Source organism: Bidens hawaiensis, unplaced genomic scaffold, assembly GCF_021521415.1.
Source record: "Bidens hawaiensis isolate Kalapana, Puna unplaced genomic scaffold, B.hawaiensis_p1.1 tig00038016_1, whole genome shotgun sequence".
Taxonomy (NCBI): domain Eukaryota; kingdom Viridiplantae; phylum Streptophyta; class Magnoliopsida; order Asterales; family Asteraceae; genus Bidens; species Bidens hawaiensis.
Window position 1 is genome coordinate 74014 of NW_027505515.1, and position 20504 is coordinate 94517.

The 20504-nt window shown below is 34.6% G+C and overlaps 1 pseudogene; it reads right to left on the minus strand.

Moving 5' to 3' along the window:
- Nucleotides 1-2871: 2871 nt before the first annotated feature.
- LOC143613687 (putative aspartyl protease At4g16563 pseudogene) lies at nucleotides 2872-4732 on the minus strand (annotated as a pseudogene).
- Between the last annotated feature and the right edge of the window lie 15772 nt (nucleotides 4733-20504).

Here is a 20504-nt window from a genome sequence, read left to right on the forward strand (position 1 = left end):
AAGTGATTATTTTATGATCTCAATTCCATAACAAGTATTTTCCTAATAATTGATAACTGAAACTTTGGGGATTCTAGCCTAGGTGGTTTTTCATCGTCATCTGATTTAAATCAATTAAAACTGTCTCTTGTTCATTTTACTTATTTTTTCTTAATTAGTTTAAATTTAGTTTTTTTAGTAAACCCCCCCCCCCCTTAATAATAATAAATAAATAGTCGTGTCAATAGTTAAGTCAAAGTTAGCTAGTTAACGTAATTTAAAGAGTCTCGTGGGTTCGATATCCGGATTTACTTAGCTGTACTAGAGTCGACCAGTTTACTTGCCGGTTAGTAGTTTTAGTTAAGTTAAGAGTCTAGAATTATTACTTAGTGTCTAGATTAACTTATTTTTAATTAATAATATTATAACTACTTTTAACACATCAGATACCCAAGCACGCTAAGTCAATGTATCCCCAAACACGACAATAAAACAATAACAAGCACACAAAATTCAAGGATTCATAAATTGATGGGGCAAAATCACACATATGACATAGATAAAAGCCACATCATGTATATGTATATGTGTGTATTATATAAGTAAACAATCCCCCCTATGTAATAAAAGAACAACTTTAAGCCAAGTGTCATTCATACAATGCCTCTGCACACGTGTCACTCATTGGAGTCATTTGCTTGTGTGGCGTTCATAGGGGGCTATCACATGTGTCATTTACAAAAACTTCCTCTGTAGATTTATCGTTTTTCAAGGCTTCAATTTTACACCATATTCAAATTTCAGCAACTTCCAAGAAAACCGATCCACTTCATCATCTCTCTTTATACAATCCTCCAGAAGAAATCAAATGTGTCCAATTAACTTGATATTTTCAGTTCATCACTAACTTCTATCAAATTCTCAAGGACACTACTGCTACTTACACCGTTTTGGAGTTCTTCGCCCACCGGTAGGGTATTAAAACACTTTTCTGCTTATTTCTAGGGTTGGTTAAGTTAGATCTTTTGTCATTGAGGAATCTGATGATATTTTGTCTACATATTTATATTAAGTGTGAATTTGGATATGTTAAGTAGATTAAAATCTAAAACCTAGATATTAGAAAGATACAATTACATAGTTGTGGTAAGTGCCATTCAGATGAATTTATCTAATTTTCGTAAAACATACTCAATTCATATCAAATTTTATATGAACAATTGCATGAAACCTCACTACTGCAAGAGTGCAAGTCTTTTTGTTGGAGAACAACTTTGTCCACTGAAGTCAACATGTGTTTATTTATGTACTTGTGTTTTAAGGACAGTTTGTTCGCCACCAAATATAATATCAGTTAATTGTATGAGCTTTACCGACATTCATAATTTTACTTCTCACATTGAAATTTGAATGTTTTGATATAAAATGTGTTTATTATCTTTGTTTTTTGTCAGCAGTTTGATAGAGTATGTGATATGATTGAAGAATTGGAGAATTTTATTTTAATCCTACAACTATCATGTACAATGCTATTATAGGTGGATATATTTGACAGGTAATTTTTCACAAACTAATTTCACGTTTTTTTCTATTTTGTTAGTTAGGATTTGTTTTAGTTTGGTCCTGTTTGATTGTGTTTGTTTTCAGGTTCTTTTGGATTTACCGATAGCTATGTTTGTGTTTGTTACCGGATAGTATTGCTTCATTTTTTTATTCAGGTTTGTGCATGGTTTTACTTTTAGGGGCGTTTTATTTCCTGTTTGTTGGAGTGTATATCTTTTGCTTTGATTGAGTGATTGTGTTTGTTGAAAGGTTAGTTTGGATTTTCCAATGGTTGTGCAGGGTTTTTCTTGGATAGTTTTACTTCGTTCTTTGATTCAGATATCTAACACTTTCTTCTTAGAATTTTACGAACCTGTTTGTGTATGTTGATTTCTGTACGTATTCTGTATCAGTTACATGAAATTTCTTTATGGGGTTTGACTATTTTTAAGGTGTCATACCCATGGAATTTGTATATGAAATGGAACTATGGAATTTAACTTTATTTGTAAATATGACGACCGCCAAAATTGATGAATTGGACAACAAACAAGATCTTACAAAAATGTTCCTCATCATTAATAAAGATTAAGACGTAACCTTCTATGTTGTTCAATTTTCACTCATTTTTAAATTAGAAGATGCACACTTATTATAGGTTTGTATTGTTATAGAGGAAACACATCCTTAATGGCCGTAAAGATGTTTGCAGTCAAAGCTTATTATAGTTGAGCTCGGATCATTGTTCATTGTTGCGATCCTAATAAAAATAATTATATTGTTATATGAGGCTTTAAAAACTTGGCATATTAATTGTATTGCCTCATTTATGTTATGATTATATCATAATCCAACTTTGATTCCATAAGTAAATGTGTTTTGTTTTTAATTTTTTTCAAACCCGTGTAATACACGAGCCTTTAGCCTAGTGCAAACAATGCATTTCAGTTGTGATTTAAAAGAGATGCTTATTGTCCCAGCCAGTTGGTGTGGCAAGAAGTAGAAAAACCTATTGATTTGTCACGAATCCTTAAGCCGGATGTCACTTAAGAGAGAGAACAAGCCTTAAATAATAACATTTAAAGGTGTAAAATTTAATGCTTATTTATTTTTATCGTTTATCTTTACTTGACATAGTATATAAGACCTGTTTAAATCGTAAAATATTTATATTTTTAATAAAACTTTATAAAAATAACAACTTAAAAGGGTAAAACTTGACCACCATTTAGCTAAAAGTATTCACACCCCACGATTTTGATGTTATGTATATTACTATTTCTGTATCTTTAAATGTTCACACAAAAAACTTATATCGTCCAAAATACTATTTTATGGTACAAATACCACTTACTCTTATCCATTTCATTTGAAACATTGAATCTTGAATGAATTTACTTTTATTCCAAACTACTTTTCACTAAATTCACACCACAAAACCCAACTAAACCCTTATTATTTCTCTACACAAAGTGGTGTGCCAATAGCAAAAAAAACATATAACCCAACCCATACTATACAATGTACAACGTTCTCTGTCCACACTTGCCAACATATATTTGCACCTTCATTAACACCCCTCACGTGTGGTCAACCTCACTCACCAACCAAATGTATACAAAAGTCAACCTCAACTTAACGTATCCCACAAAGATGCACACTTCCTCCTAGCAAACCCGACCCGTTTCTTCAACAAATCATACACCACTTCCAACCCTTGTTGTTGGTAGTTCCCTAATAACCCGGCCGGCCCACCCGAATCCGGAAAATACCCGCCGTTCATCAATGTCATACACCCGACATTCCTTTTCCTTTTCATTTTCGTTGCAGTTTTCGTTTCGGTTTTGGTTTTTGTTTCCCCATCATCACCACTATCCACAAACTCGTAAAAATAATTCCTCGTGGGCATCACCACACTGGAATTCCCCCCAAAGTGGAACACCAGTCGCGGTACAGATACACCCCCTTTTGTACCGCGCTGGCCCACATAATAACACGGGCTAAGCCCAGTCCTATCCTCAACTGGCCCAGCCCGTTTCAACTTCAACCTTTTCCCAAACTCGGACACAATCATATTATAAAACCCTTCGGGTAACATCGTGTAAGTCGTGCCCGAATCCACCACCATCCCACCTTCCCCTCTCCGGTCTATCCTCTTCATATTTTCCGGAGCGGGTAACTTTCGGTCACCCACCGTGACCGCTTCCAACCCGACGTAATAATAATAAGGGTGCTTCGGGTTCTCCAGCATCGCAGTATACGCAAAGTCATCGTGTATTGTAAACCCGACCCGTTTTTGTTTGTTATCATTTTCATTTTCATTTTCATTTTCACCCGAATCAACCCGACCCAAAATGAGTGGACTCGGAATTCGAACCCTGTCCTTGTCAAAAGAGTGAGACACCAAACAATACGAAAACTGCGAGCCGAGACGTGGCGAAAACTTAGCCAGCTGAGCTGGCAATGACAGCTCGCCACGCCCAAACCCCGCCACGCCAATCGGCTCGCCAAGCGCTTGATGAGCGCATCCAAAGGTAAAATTCTCAACCTCCAAAGCCGGAGGAGCCGACATGGGGATTTCGAGCCGGTCTTTATAAAGCCGAGCCACGAAACTCCCATCGCCGTAGGCATAATAAAAATCTGGACACAAATACTTCTCACACTCCGACATCTCAATCGACTCAAGCGGGCAACGAGCTGCGGCGCATAAGTCAGAAGTCGGCGTGCCAGAGTGTGCAGCAGAGCAGGCACGTGACTGGCACGTGACAGGTGATACAGAATTAGAGGTGTTAGTAGTATGTACTTGAGGCGTTGTTTTGGGGTCGTATTTACCCTCACACATAATACATGTGAAGGGTTTACATGGGAGCCAGACAGTGTCGCTCCCGGTGTCCATATAAACCGTTACTTTTGCTATGGGTGATCCTAAGTTGAACGACATGGTGTAGTCTGTTCCCGGGGAGAGTGGGACGGAGACGCGGCGGTGACGGTGGAAACGGGCGGTGGAGCGGGTGGTGGTGGACTTAAGGAGGTGGTGGGTGGTGGTGGTGGTGGTGAGGTGGGAGGTTGAGAGGTAGTGGGTGAGTGGGAAAATAAGGGGTTTGGAAGATGTGAAGGAAAAAGATGATGATAATAATATTAATAAGAGGAAGGTGATAATAATAATATTATTATTAGAGGAAGCCATTGATGGTTTTGGAGGGAGGGAGGAAGGAGGGGGGGTTTAAAGGAGTGAAGAAAGGCTACAAAGGGTAGGTTTATGTGGAACATTTGGTTTGGGAAATGGAATACAAGAAATTTGTTTTGTTTAATTAAAAGATGGAAGTATAGGTGAATTGTATTATTTTAAGCTTGGTTTTAGGTGATTTAGAGAGGCATTATTTGGTCAAAAGTTAGCATGTTGTTTAAGACTGCTTATAATTATTATAAGACCTTCCATTACGGGCGCGTGGAAGGTGATGGTGGCCGTTTTTGGACGCAGAACACCATCATGGAGCGCATTTAGTTGTGTGGGTGATGGAGGAGGATGGTTTTTGTGGGACCTCTCTTTCTCTCACACACAGATACATACATATGCATATATATATATATATATAAATAATGAAGCGTCCAAGGGGCATTAAATCCTAACGAGTCATTATAGGTTGGGGCTTTGATGCCCCCGAGGCTGATGTGACAATGTGGAGGGGCATCGATGCCCCTCACCACATAGGATAGTCTAAGAAAATTAACATTTAGAGTAATGATTACTTAATTAGATTTCCATCTTCATCTTAGGCTGAGGGGTGTGGGGGGCGCGAGAGGGGGCGCGAGTGGGGGCGCCAGCCAATAATATTGTGACGTGCGGCAGAGAGAGAAACTTGATAAGATGGGTGTTGGTAGTGGTGCTCGCGCCCCGGGGCATGGTGTGGAGGGGCGCGAGAGGGGGCGCGAGCGGTTTCTTTTTTATTGTTTTATAAATGTATTAAAAAAACGTATTATTAAAAAAAGTCATAAATTATTTAAAAAAACACATATTAATTAAAAAAACACATTAATATCTAAAAAAAAATTTAAAGTACTAAAAAAAAACATTATTCTTATTCTTCGGCTTGGTCTTCTTCGATCAACCTCTTCCGGATACGTTCCTTTTGTTTTTCCATCAGCATTTGGTCGACCGGATTTAGGTTACTGAAGTCTCTTGTAAGGAATTCCAAATCTCTCATTCTTTTTTTTTCCTTTTTGTCATTAGAGACCACCTCCATGGTTTTGTTGAATTTATTGAGGGATTCAACAAGATCGTTAATGTTTACGGCTTCCCCCTCAGCCGGTTTTTTGTTGAAATATTGTATGGAAAAAATTTTTTTTTTTTAATAAAAAACGAGCCCAAACGGCTCTATTCACGCAACCCAAGAAACCTTCACGCCATTCTCAGCCGCTAGCCCATCCTCGCCTGCCTCTTTTTCCGCGCTCACGCCCCTCTCACGCCCCTCTCGCGCCTCGGTGGTGTGGTGCTCGCGCCCCGGGGCGCGAACGGCTGTCCTCTTGCGCTCTTTCTCGCGCTCCACACCCCTCAGCCTTAATTAGTTAGGACTTAGGAGAAGGTATTTATCTTTCACATCTATCCTTCAAATCAGCTTTCACAATCATTCTAAAACCTTTTGTAATTCATCTTTATCCTTAAGCACTTGTTAACTAAATAATTAAAATAAATAAAACTAATACAAAAGACACATATAACTAATTTAAAATATAAAAGTTGTAAATAAAAATAATATTTCATTGAATTAAAACATATTTCAAAGTAATGTCTTAATAAAAAAATTAAAAAGTATTGTTGCATTTTCATCCATGTGTTGTGATATCTCATATATTCAAGCTAGCACCGTATTCAATGACGCTTCGTCCAAGTGATCGTGCGGCTTAAGGAAGAAATACATGTATTCTTCAAGAACACAATATGTTCTTGTTGCACCATGCGCGCCTTCTCATTGTAGCGAGGGATTTTATATTCTAGTTACTCGAAGGGAAATTTCTTTACCAAATCCTATTTATATTCACGTAATCTTTTTTTTTTTAATTACTAAATTCAGAAGTGATCTCAATTAGTTTTTGTTCTTTGTTGACAGTGGCGAAGTATAGTGAGGGCTAGAGATGACCTCCCCCCCCCCTCTTTTTGTGCAACAGTATAAATGTACTCGTTTTCACCCGAAATTTGTTATACGTAGTAAGAATTCAACCGTTTTTTTATCAAAATCTTGACACCCCCCCCCCAATCATTTATGATTTGTTATAATACATTTTAAACCCCCCCCCCCCAACCCACCCCCAGTGTCTTTGTCAAAACTTCACCACTATATGTTGATGTTGTTGGCTTAGTCCTTTTTCATCGAGGCCTTGACAACTTCACATGCGAAACCCGCATCCTCATCTTGAGATAAATTGAAAAGTCTATGTAGGTTGTATACACGTTTAAAGTATATGTTTACATGCTTCTTGTTGATTAGCTGGTAAACTTTTAATACACATGAGAGGGATAACCGCCCATTCTCAGGCTATCTTTAACAATTTACCATGTCGCTCGATGAACAAAACCTCTGATTGTATAATTCTTTTATACTCCTTAATTGTTGTTGTCGATATATGTATATCATTAAGTTCATAATGTGTTACCTTAAGCTGAGTTGATGGCCAATCCATTCAGTGTTATGCAATTGTTCTCCAAAATGTACAAGGATCCATTCCCAAAATGACTCATATCATCGTTGATTCTTAGTTTTTTTGCTTTTCAAAAATATCAACCCATGGTTTGGCCCCGGGGCGGATCCAGTGCTTGGTTAGGGGGAGTGTTTGCACCCACTCAAGTCCATAGTTTATTTTATAAATTTGTAATATATTAGGTCCAAAGACCCAAATGATCCATCCAAAAAAAATTTAGCGACCCATCCAAAAACAATTTAGTGACCCATCCAAAGATATTTTGAATGTTGGTGTAATTTGTAGTGTTAAAAAGAAACACTTTTAAGTGCTACGAATTAAAATATAATTGACTTTTTCAAAAGATTAAATCACGTAGAGGTCAGTTGTTATATATATTTTGTTTATCTTTAATGAAATTTATTGTTTGCATTTCTATACGTAGTTTGTTTAATTTAAATTTTTTACTCGACCCGTTCCGGTTTGACTTTACCCATTTTTGTTTTACTTGTTTTTGTTTGAATTGACGAGTTCTAGGTACCTTTTTTTACACCCACTGATTAAATTTCTGGATCCGCTACTAGTTTGACCAACGTCTATTCTACGTTGGGTGTCCATGTTTTTCTTCTTCTTCTTCCTTGTATGTGTTACACTTAACATGAATTAAACCAACCTCTTATTTTATCTAATCATATTACCATCCATCAAAGTACGAACATGAAGAACTTTCAAGCTTCAACTAAAAAATAAAATATTATTAATTAGAACATGTATGTATATTTTAATTTTGAAATAAAGCGTACTAACTAAAAAAAACACTAACTTATTTAATACGTGTGAACTTTATTCTCACTGTTTTTAATGTTGAGGTGTTATGCATTAGACTTAATAATTAAAAAAATAAATATTTATTAAGTCAAATACATTCCTTAATCCTTAGGTGATCTAACACACATCCCTATATTAACATACGAAAGTGAATCTTATGAGAAGAAGACAAGGCTTCAATCTCAATATAAACTCAAGAATTCTTCTTTGACTTTGTTTATTAGGCTAATTACTTAATTGCATTAGATAATAGTTTTATAAAATGTTATATATTAACCACATTGCTAGAAGTCATATGATTGGGCATCATATATTTGTCAGTTTCCTAAGTTTTACTACCATCACAATTTCATCCGGACCTCGGGTTGTTTAAAACCGCTCGATGCTCGTTCAAAAAATGTTCGCTTGATTATGGCTCAGTTTGTAAACGATTGCAACAACGAGCAAAGTTACGCCCAGTTCAGTTCGATTGCCTTCAATTTATTAATTGCACACACGCACGTAATATAGATATACAATTTTTAAACACTTAAATTTTCTCTCATTCCGTCAGTTTCATAATTTTATTTGTTCGCTTCAAGTTTTCAGGTTTTTAGAAGTTTGTTTACATGTGCATTGCATTTCACTTTAAACTTGTTTCTTATTGAAATTTATAATTTATTACACGTTTGTCTAAAACTACGTTTGTTTACAAATATATTATTTACAATTTCAAACTTGTTTTCTTATTAAAAATTTTAAAGTGAAAAAGAAACAAGTAATGCTCGAAAGTCGCTCGTTGTTAAATCAAGAAATGCTTGGTTCAATTTGGCTCGGTTTGATTTTCGCTTGATTTGTAAATAAGTTGTTCGTCTCGTGAACAACCCTATCCAGGCCAATTTGTTTTAAAAAAATATATGCAAGAACTAAAACCTAACCTAGAATCTCTTAACCTCCAAATCCCAAAATTCTCCATGTTCATATATAAAAAAAATGTTATATTTTAAGGTTTAGTTAACTAATGTACTAGTACAACGTAAGTAAGCGTTCATAACACTAATATGTATGTTCTTCAATAAATTGGATAGGCGGTCACTACAATAAAACTACCAAATACTAAAATATACTCTCTCCATCCCGGTCAAAGTGTCTTAGTTTGAAAAACACAAAGTTTAAGGTAGATTAAATTATTGTTTTTTTTTCTTACCAAATGACAATAATAACATTAGAAATTAAGTCCATAAATATTATTTATTAATGTTAGTTGTGTGCGTTTAAGAGTAAACTTGGATATTGGCTAATAAATTTTGAAAATAGACATTTATATTGTGACAAAATAAAAAATGAAATGTAGACATTTTTAATGGGACGAGGGGAGTATATCGGTGCCATATTTATCAGAGCTTGTATTGACGTCTTATAAAGATGTGTAAAATGTTTATATAGCTGTACGTTTTATTCACACTTCACCATAGATATTTTTACTCACATCTTTTTTTTTTCAAGTAAAACACTAGATCATCTTTTCTGATTGGATATTTGGATTATTTACTTACCAAAAACTTTTTAACTTTAGTAATTTTTCTGTCAGTGTCACTAAAGGTTAAATCTTTTATAGAAGATTTTTCAATATTATTATCATATAATATTAGGTACTGTATTTGTGTCATTTTGTTATATTTAGCACCTTTTTTTTTCAATTTATTTTGTCTTCAAATTATTTTTGTTTACAAAATGATTTCCTTTTAATTTTTTATCATGAAGAAGGTACATACCTTAGGGTCCCAAAAAAAACTTTTTATAGATGTGTGGATGGATCCCTGATTTTCTAAGGAAACTCTTGTTTTTTTATACTTTATGTTTGTGGATTTATAGATGAGTAATGAGTTTAATAAATATTTTTTGTTTCTATATAATTACATAGATTAACCTCAAATGTCAATTTTTAGTTTAAAAAAAAATGGTTTTTATAACTAAACAAGTATATGAGTAATGTCATAACATATACCAAAATCTAGTTACCGAAGAGCCTTTACGGAAGGTTATGTTGAAGATTGTTGATACGTCTATGATAGTTCTCGTGAAGAATCTCGTTTTTCACAGTCGGACGGTTTCACTTTATTCGGGATTGTGTTGAAGATGATGAGATCAAAGTCGAACATGTTAGTGGTAAAGTTTAGAAAGCCGGCATACTCACGAAATCACTTGCACGAATCAAATTTAAGGAGATGTGCGAACTGTTTGGACTTAAAGACCTAGCTCCCTAATCATGACTCTAAATTATAGGGAGGTGAATGAATGCCTGTAACTCCCAAAATAAGAGGAAACATATTTATCTTTTTTAAAAGGCCAAATTTATAAGAAAATACGAATTACGAACCAACAACGAACATGAAACTTACAAAGGAAATTTAATAAAATAAAATTTGCACCGAGAATCTAAATCAATGTTTGTCCTTTGCTACTATTTTTCACCCATAAGAAATAATAAACTTTTGCATTGCTCACCATGTATGCAAACGAACACCTTTTGAGTTTCTTGAATAGCAACAAACCCTAAGTTATGCTTCCTCTTATATGACCGAACATGTTCCACACTTAAGAATGGATGGTCGCCCGTTATGTGATATATATATTTAGGGTTTTTAGTTTTCTTGTTTACCAAGTTTGGATTCTTATAGTTATAGGTTACAATCAAGAAGTAGGGTTTAATCATAAAATTTATTGTATTATAGTTTTAAATTATATTTCTTTTGCTATAATAAAAGTGATTTTTTTTAACATTATTTGTTCATTTATGTGTTTCATGTTCTTGATATCGAAATCATCTTTGACATCTCACCTACTCTAAAGATGACAACTTAACGTTCATGATTCATGAATCAAGCACCACCCAAGTCCACTTCCTACATTCGATATCTCTACTATATGTCTATATATATTAAAGAAACTTTCAAAGTCAACTCTCATAGTAGTTATTATAATGGTTGTACGTCAAAGTCAATTAATTAGCTGACCAGTCATTCACTCACTCACTCTCCAGAGTCCAATAATTGAGTTGGACTCGTGTTCGGGTCGGGTTACCTTTAGTCAGTGGAGACCGTATACGTAGTACCCGGCGTTACTTAGTTGATTGTTAGAAAAAAAGGAAGTTCATTAACAAATTTAAGATTCCATTATTATAAGAAAAAAAAAGGACTTGTACTATTTATTTATTAATAAAGTTCAAACCACGTACTCATACTTTCAACGATAAGGCTATGAGATGTGGTTAAAGAAGAATGGTAAACAATATCCTGCGTGGACAAAAATAATGAGAACGATCTCACTCAACACCACCACCCTCTCATTCACTTCACTAGTAACGTGATGGACCTGACCACCGTCACACACATCACGGAGACTCCCCTTCTTTTTGCGTAATCCCTTTTTTTCTTTTATTTCCCCCCTTTTTTTTCTCATTATTTTGGTTTTAAAGTAATATAAATAAATAGAATGGTGGAGAATGATGAATAATGATGTATAACATGAGTTGAACGATATGGTTGAGTGATGGAGAAAACACTGATGTTGCGAATGATGGAGAATGAAAGAAGTGAACCATATCATATAGCCTAACATGTCATCAAGTCTATTTGTCTTTAGAATTAGAAAAGAAACCGGTTAAGACTGATAAAAAGAACAAAAGTTAAGTCAGGTCTCGCACAATCAGCCACAAGCCAATCCAAACATACATTTTTCACAATTTCATCACCTTTACAAAATCAACCCCAGTTCCACTAATTTTTGATGTAACAATCACACTTTCTCGCATCAATGGCGGCTATGAAGAGGGGGGGCGGGGGGCGGGGGGGGGGGGGGGATGTAGACCATCCCTGGCCCGATCACTCTTATAGGCCTGAATGTTTATTGAAAAAAACATATTCTTAATGTTCAAACCTGATTCTTCAACTCATTTAAGCCCATTTTTATATTTATATAAAATAATAATTATATAATTGCACAACCCAAATCATAACCCATATGCTCATTTAAAAATGTAATTGTTTAAATAAAATTAATACTTAAGGCCCACATTTGTTTTTTCATCTTCAGGCCAAAAGTTTTTAATGATTTTCAAAGACGGACATGTCTAACATAACAAGCGTGCAATGACTTTTGTCTCCCGCATGAGCAAATTAATCATCTTACTCATATTTAGGGTTCCTAAAACTAAAATCAGGATCAAGAGATATTTGCATGGACAAGGTATCTTATATTCCTATGTACATGTTGTAGCTAGATTAAGTGATTGTATTAGCTAAAACCTCAATACCAAAAACAAAATAAATGAAAGGATTGTGCTTTTTAAACTGTGATATTATGGTTATTGGTTACTTTATTTTTTATTAAAAGGGTTTTTATTTTATTCAAATATATAGAACGAAATTTAATATAGAAAGATTATTCATGAATAATAATAATAATAATAACAATAACATCGACTAATATAATATACTGAAATGACACCTACCAAAGTAAAGAAATGCATGTCACGTATTTTCATGTCATACAAAAAACACAGCTGTATATGACCTCCTAAAAAAACAAAAGAAACAAAAAACAAATATATTGTAGGAACAGTTAAAAAGAAAAATACAATTCCGCTTTTTAAAAAATTAAAATAATTCATAGATATTGAGTTGGTTTATGAGCCTCTAAAAGTGTGTTCCCTTCCTTTTACGCCTCTTATTTATCACAACACATTTTTTTTAAATTTAAATAATGTTTAATTAAAATTTATAATATGGATTAGTTCTATTAATCGGGTCAATTAGTTCGGGTTCTAGGTATTTAGAACAGTCAGATTGTTGCTTGACCTTCATTAGATTTTAATCGAAACGGATTTCCGAAATAGTCTCCCCCCCCCCCTTTTATCTTAGGCCATGTGCTACAACTAGGGGCATAGTCGCATAGAACACCGCCACATAGGGGCGCGAGGGCGCTGTTGTTGACGAAATTAATTGAACGTAACACATAGCGTTACGTGGGTTCTGCTTTTGGTTTCTTTGACAAGTAGTGGATTCTTACATTCTATCGGTTCAGCTTAAAAATAAGCAAACTAAAGAAAATATGAAAAACCAACAAAAAAAATCAATAGGCCTTTAGGTAATTAATAGCCATGCACAAAAAAAAAAACAAAAAATGAGCAAGAGTATGTATGGTTCGAACCACTAACACCTCCTCAAAGAATGTTAGGTGAAGGTGCGTAGGAACATATTAGCAATCACGGAGGCTTGAAGGGTGTGCGAGCCGCACTATCGGCCGAGGCACATAAGTTTTGAGGACATAAACTTTTTATACATATTACATATATATGTTTTTCGGTGTTAAAAATAAGTTTATTTACAATAGTTTATGAGATCATTAAATGCTCAGGATGGTTTCTACTTATATATAATAAATCGGTCGATAAAAGTTTTATCAATATACATTAACAAATAAAAAAATTTTGTTAAGGTCGACGGACCCTTTTATTTTGACTTGATCGAGGTATTTAAATTCTCTAAGATGACCTGAACATACATAAATTGTTGTTTTATTCTCATTTAAATATTTATGTGTGCTAAATAAAAAAATATCCGTAGGTGATCAAGGGTTCAATTTATATAATAATAAAAGTGGGAAACTTATGCAATAATCTATTGTACATTATGTATTCAAATTTGTATATGTAATATTCTTTTTTTATCTAACTTTCATTTTTTTACCTTCGGTCTCTACACTTTTCACAGTTTATAAATATGTCATAAAATAATTTTTAGTATTAGTTGTCAACATTTTTCCACTTTTAACTTTGGCCCCCTATACTTTTCATGTTTTACAATTTTTTTTGTTTGACGCTTACATTTGAATTTAACGAGTTAACGAGCTGCAACGCATGTGTGTGGTTGAATGTTTTTATGTCTGTTTTCCCGTTTAATAGCCTCATTGCAACGCATAGATGCTAAGTTGACTTAGTTATTTTTTTCTATATTTTATGTTATGGTCAACTTTTTGTGTGTTAACACAATGCAACGAGTGCGTGCGGTCCAATGTTTTTACGTCTACTTTTTGTTCAGTTTTCTTAATGGTTAAGATTAGTTACTGGCTGCGGGGGAGAGAAGGCGGTGGTGGTGGTAGTAACTTCATGCTTTCGAGTTGAATGGATATGTAAATATATGGTTTTACACCTCCGCCGCAACACGGAAGGTGTAAATACTAGTTACATATAATTCTGGCACTCCACCAAACTCGAATTTATATTTTAAAAACCAATCAACTATAAAGAACTCATCACCAATTATAAAGTCTATCCTAGAGACATTAGATTAATCATAAAGTAATTTTAAGAGTTTTATAGGAATGCATTGACGAATTTGAAAGCACTGATATGTTAAGTGTTTATGACTTTATTCCAATGATTGAACATACTTTCAATTATTTTAATCTTATTTGACCAAACAAATAGAGTAGTTTTGTTTAGGAGCGGCGTTGTGATACAATATGAAACGACATTCAAGATCTTCTGTTTGTTTTTATTAATCACAACTATTATCTTTTAATCGCTGTCTGTTTTAACTAATGAATTGACTGATAGCAATCCCACATTTTGATATAATTATTCTCAACAGTCCGTGACTAACAAAATGCTAATGTCTTTAGTTGCAGGTCGTCGGAAAAAAAACACTTTTAGCTGGGAAACTCAACCTGAACACCACCACCAACTGACTCACCACCAACCGACCACAACAACTTAAAAACCACCAACGGATTCCAACGATGGTTCTAGGGTTCCCGCAACCTCAATAGTTAGACCTTTTAGTAGAAAAGGGTGCATAAAGGTCTGATATAAGGTTACAAAGATTTTTGGAATGAAAATGTTAAATTTTTTGAAAAAAAATACGTGAGTTTTCTGACAAAAAACGTTCATTCGGCGACCTACAACTAACGACGTTAGCATTCTGTTAGTCGCAGACTATTAGAAATTAATATGAAATAAGGCGGGATTGTTATCAACTAATTTATTAATTAGAACCGACAACGATTAAAAGAAGATAATTGAGATTAATAATACGAATGGTGAATACACCTTTCAAAATTGAAAACTCTTTTAACACCTTTTATGTTTGTAGATACCATATACTAGACTCATAAAAGTAGTATCTAAGCCTAACAAATATCCAAAACAAAGGACTTAATAAATGGTATGACATTGATTGATTCCAAAATATGGGCTGCCTAGTGGGCCATATATCTGAAGTTGTTAGGGGTCTCCATGCAATTAAAGCCGATCCTTTTCATGCCTTGCTGGAAAACCACCCCAACTCCTCCCAAACAATCATTTGGTGGTACGTTTCTCTATATATCTATATAATATATATGTACATATATATACTTTTTCCACCTAACCATTATTCACCTAACGCAAAATACAATACATTGTAGTATATAATTGTATTATACACCCATCCCTTTTATATAGTTACTTTATATATTTTTGTTATGAATGATATAAAATAGTAGCGAAGCTTGGACTAAGACATCTGGGGACTGGATTCAAAATGTATAAAGAATTTGAAAAATGGAGGGGGGCGAGCTCAAATTTTTGGCATAAAACGGCTAAATTTACATCACGTATAAAAAATTTCGGACATAAACAGGTAAATTTAACTATTACGCAAAAAAAAAACCGGGGGGGGGGGGGGGGGAGAGAACCCCCGGCCCTCACTAGCCTTCGCCCCTGATATGAAAGGCACATACCATATATGTTAGGACCAAGGTATATGAGCTTGTAAAATGACAAGTAATTTTTTGATGAGCCATTACAACTAGTTTTATACTTGTTTGATAGATAGACAGTTATTTTATTATCACAATGACAACTTTTTTTCTAGTATTTGTTTTGAATCAAAGTACACCTTGTTCAACTTATTAGAAAAACATTGCTGACTACACTAAAAGAAACCACAAAGCAATCTTTTTTTTTTGAACGGTCAACTAAGTAACGCTGGGTACTCCGTACGCGGCCCCCATTGGCTAAAGGAAGCCCGAGCGGGCCACTAGTCCGGACGGACGGAGCCCCTAGCGGTCCACCTATTGAGGGATTCACCGGATAAAACCCGACCCCCACGCCCGCCAAACGGCACGACAGCGAGGAGCCGGTAAAACCGGGTGAGATCAGGACTCGAATCCTGGCAAGCCAGGATAAGTTGGTGATAGTGAGGTTTGAACCCCTTACCTCTCACTTATAGAGCAATCTACATAAGTACATATAGAGCAATGTAAAAAAAACAACATTGTACATATAGTGCAATCTACATGAGTACATATAGAGCAATGTAAAAAAAACAACATTGTACATATAGAGCAATCTACATGAGTACATATAGAGCAATGTAAAAAAAAAGAAACATTGTGGCCTAAGAGCTACAACATTTTACTTGCCATTCTTATCCGTTTGTCAACATCACTTGTTTTTGTTAAGTTCTAACCCGTTACCTGAATAATTTCGACATGCTAATAATAAAAAATAATCTAAAAGATGGTGTTCAACCGTCGTGAACCCTAGAAGAATTTATATAACTTTCGATAGTCCGGATTAAAAGATGAGGACTTTTAACAATCAAGATCATCCAAAACGATAGTTTATGTCATAACAATATAATATATAATGGTTTGAACGTCTCATTATACCAACACTTTTTACATGTAAAAACATACACGTACAGTTAATATGATGGGGGTATTAAAGTCGTTTTCCTCCGTCCTAATGGTGGCGACTTCATCTCTAGTAGTTTCTACAAAGGCCTACGTCTAATGATAACACATAATACAAAGTGACAAACTCTATACCCCTCCTGCAACGACATTCTTCTACACTGCCAAATTTTAGTTGGACCATAAATTCTATTTGTCTTTTGAATCAAGTCCACATACATAAACAAATATGTTGCAATTAGTCATTTACCATACTTTGATATTCTATCATCTCTTTGTATAATCAACGAGTTAAATCGTGTATCGAAGATTAAGAAATGCGTGTTCAAGTGTTGACGATACATCAACCGAATGCCACAACAATCAAGGGATGTTTATGAGTATTTGCAACTCTAGAAGTGCTTTTATAATTTACTTGGTACATTGATGAACTTATTGTTTGTGGTTATGTTTTAGGAATTTGAAACATTTGTTATTATTAATACTAGAGTAAACTGCGGTTTTCGTCCATGTGTTTTGTCCAAATATGCGGTTTTAGTTCAATAGTTTTAAATTTGCGATTTTTGTCCATGTGGTTTCATTTTACCTGCAATTAAACTCGTATTCACTATTCTCGTTAAGTCTGGTCGTTAAACCCATCAGCGTGCTCTTCACGTGAGGGGCAGTTTTGTCCTTTTTCTCCCCAAATAAACCCCAATACCAATTCTCAAGCCCCCTCACGTGAGGGGTTGGGGTGTATTTGGGGGGAAAAAGACAAAACTGTCCCTCACGTGAAGAACACGCTGATGGGTTTAATTACCAGACTTAACGGGATTAGTGAATACAGGTTTAATTGCAAGTGAAATGAAACCATAGGGACGAAAATCGCAAATTTAAAACTATTTGACCAAAACCATAGATTTGGACAAACCACATGCACGAAAACTGCAGTTCATTCTTAATACTACTTCAAAAGTATTTAGTTTTGTAGTTTTTAAGAAGCCTATACATATCCTTAGGTATTTAGCTTCATAATTTCTTTAAATGACTTGTTTTAGTATTGGTAGAGGAACTTTTGATCAATGTCCTAGCTCATAGACAATATAAATTGTTGAATCATTGATTTAGTATGTTTTTTTAACATGCAAGTAATGATGCATTTGTTTTTATCTCTCTCAACGGAACGAATGAAGGAAGCTTTGAAAGAAACAATCTGATACCAAGCCGTCTTATTGGAAATGAATGTTCCTATTATGCGGTTCTGATATCACCACGAAAAGAAAACGAAACAATGGATGATAAGACATCGTTTTTAAATACAGTGTGGGTAGTAGAAACGAAATGGAATTTGAAAAGTTATTAAAAACAAAGACCTTTTCGACGTTTTGTCAATTTACTTTTGTGAACGTTTTACATCATACTCCTTTTGGACCGCATCGAAAGAAATCAATGGATACATTGCTTTTTGAGAAAATGTTTTAACGTTTAATGTTATATAACATCTTCGTTGTAAATATATAATTATAGAGTAAATATATATAAAAAGATGTTTGAATCAAACAAATAATATAACCCATGAGCATGCGAATTGTGTTTAGTTTCATGGTCTAACTCGATTCTTGGAGGTTCTGTAAGGAACGTTTAACATCCGTTAGCAATGTCGTGACGGAAACAGTGATGGTGTGACGGCCAGAAGGGGTGATTGCGATTCTATTTCCTTTAGTTGAGTCCTCTTACTATTGAATTTCTTTATTAGAAGCATTCGTTGGACTTAATTCCCGTCCTCAAGTCAATGTGGCAGGTTGGGCTGACCCATCGAGCCTATGATGGACTGGTGTTTCGTTTATCAAGTTAAACCCATAACTTGGTTTTTACCAAACCTATATAAATTCCAAGTTTCCTATCTAATATAATACCAACTCTTTGTGACCAAACAATAGCTTGCATATCCATATCAGACTATATGAGCTGTATTTAGGTGCAATTAGCAATTCCACACCATACATGTGATATTGTGACACATTAACGCTAGAAGTACACAACCCTACCACATATTATACGCGTGTACATATAAACAAAAGTTCCAAAAACGTAAAATGGTCGCACTCAAATAACTCGATAAAACAAAGGATGTGTGCTATATATGGTAAGTTGGTAACCCATTGGTGTTAACATCAATAAAAGCTAGATAAAACATCATTTTGTGTAGTACAACATCAAGCTCATCATGAGCTGTCATTAGATATGCAGCACATATTCTACATGTGAAACTTTATGGTGTTTGGGTTGGATTAACCTAAGTTTAGCATCAAATATAGTAATATGTGACATCTGGATATAGCTTATAATGAGAGTGAGTTGGTTATTATTTATGGCTTTAATTTTTCCAATAGTTTATTGGCTTCAATAAATCCGCCAAACGGTCCCAAAGACGAGTATTTCACCCTTTTCCACCTGATTTTAGTGTTTTAAAGATTAAAAAGATATGCTAGGAATTTGAAACATTTGTTGTTATTATTATTATTATTATTATTACTATGCACACCTGGGTATATACGGAAGTGCCAAACAGTGAAGGTGGAGATGGTTTACGCTGTTGAAAGGAGGCTGATGAAACCCGAATCTGAATCAATGGAAAAATATTACTTGTAATGATCAGCAAGAATTCGTATGGAGAAAAACATTCTAATTATGCTCCTAAGGTTTAAACTTTAAACCTACATGGCATTCAGACAGTCGGTTCATATGTAAGCCCAAACTGACCCGTTATATGATTTAGCCCGAATCAACGATTGCCACCTATGATTTGAAGTGAATCAGATGTATTCGTTTGTGAAATAACTACCTGTACTGGGTGGAATCGGGTGCGTCTCGACTTAGCAGCGTCTGCCCAACGTTTAACATGTGACTGACTGGAAAAAGAAGATAATAATTAAAAATTATCTTGGATATTGGGTAAAAAAATTTAATTAGAAAACTAATACCCAAAGAATAGTCTTGTGTACTCCTTTGGAGGTTTTTGACTGTTGCAACGTGCTCGACCGGAATCACCAAGTAATGCCTATAAAAAAGTATCCAGATAAATAAATAAAATCAACGGTCTATCACGTTGGGTGTGCAAATACAGCCCCACTTCAGTGAAAAACAGCAATTAATACGCCAAAAGCATTAAGGTGGTTTTCTAAGGATACAAATATTTATCGTAAGAGTAAAAAAACGAAGCTTTGGCAATTGACAACAACAGATATAAAAACAAGCATGATAATATGGTATCCATCATACATAACTACTTAAGTTAATTGCCACTTTCACCCGCTTTCACCAAAAAGTGATTAATTTGACTCCTAATAAACATCTATGTTCAAGGTGTTGGAAAGACTACATGGTAAAGATAATCACAAGTATCCTAGATAATTTCCTTAAAACGCGTATAACTCCACTTTCAAAAAAAGGTATTTCGACCCTATATTGCCTTAGGTTGCACAAAATCAACTTTGGGATAAACAAAGACTGATATTCTAGTTCAAGGCACAAAACTTTGAGCAAAACATAAAGAATATGTAAGTAATATTTATATATGAGTTTGGTCGCGCAGAATTTAAAACTGTTGTTCATCCTCTCTTGCCAAGTTCATAGCTTCATTATATATACTCATACATGCTAATTGACATCTTTTTCATGAAAGCGTTTGCAGTGGTCCATGAAAAGTCAGTTGCCTATACATTGTAAAACGGGCGGTTTGGATGAGTAGAGTAACGGGTCAAAATGGGTTCCGAGCAAAG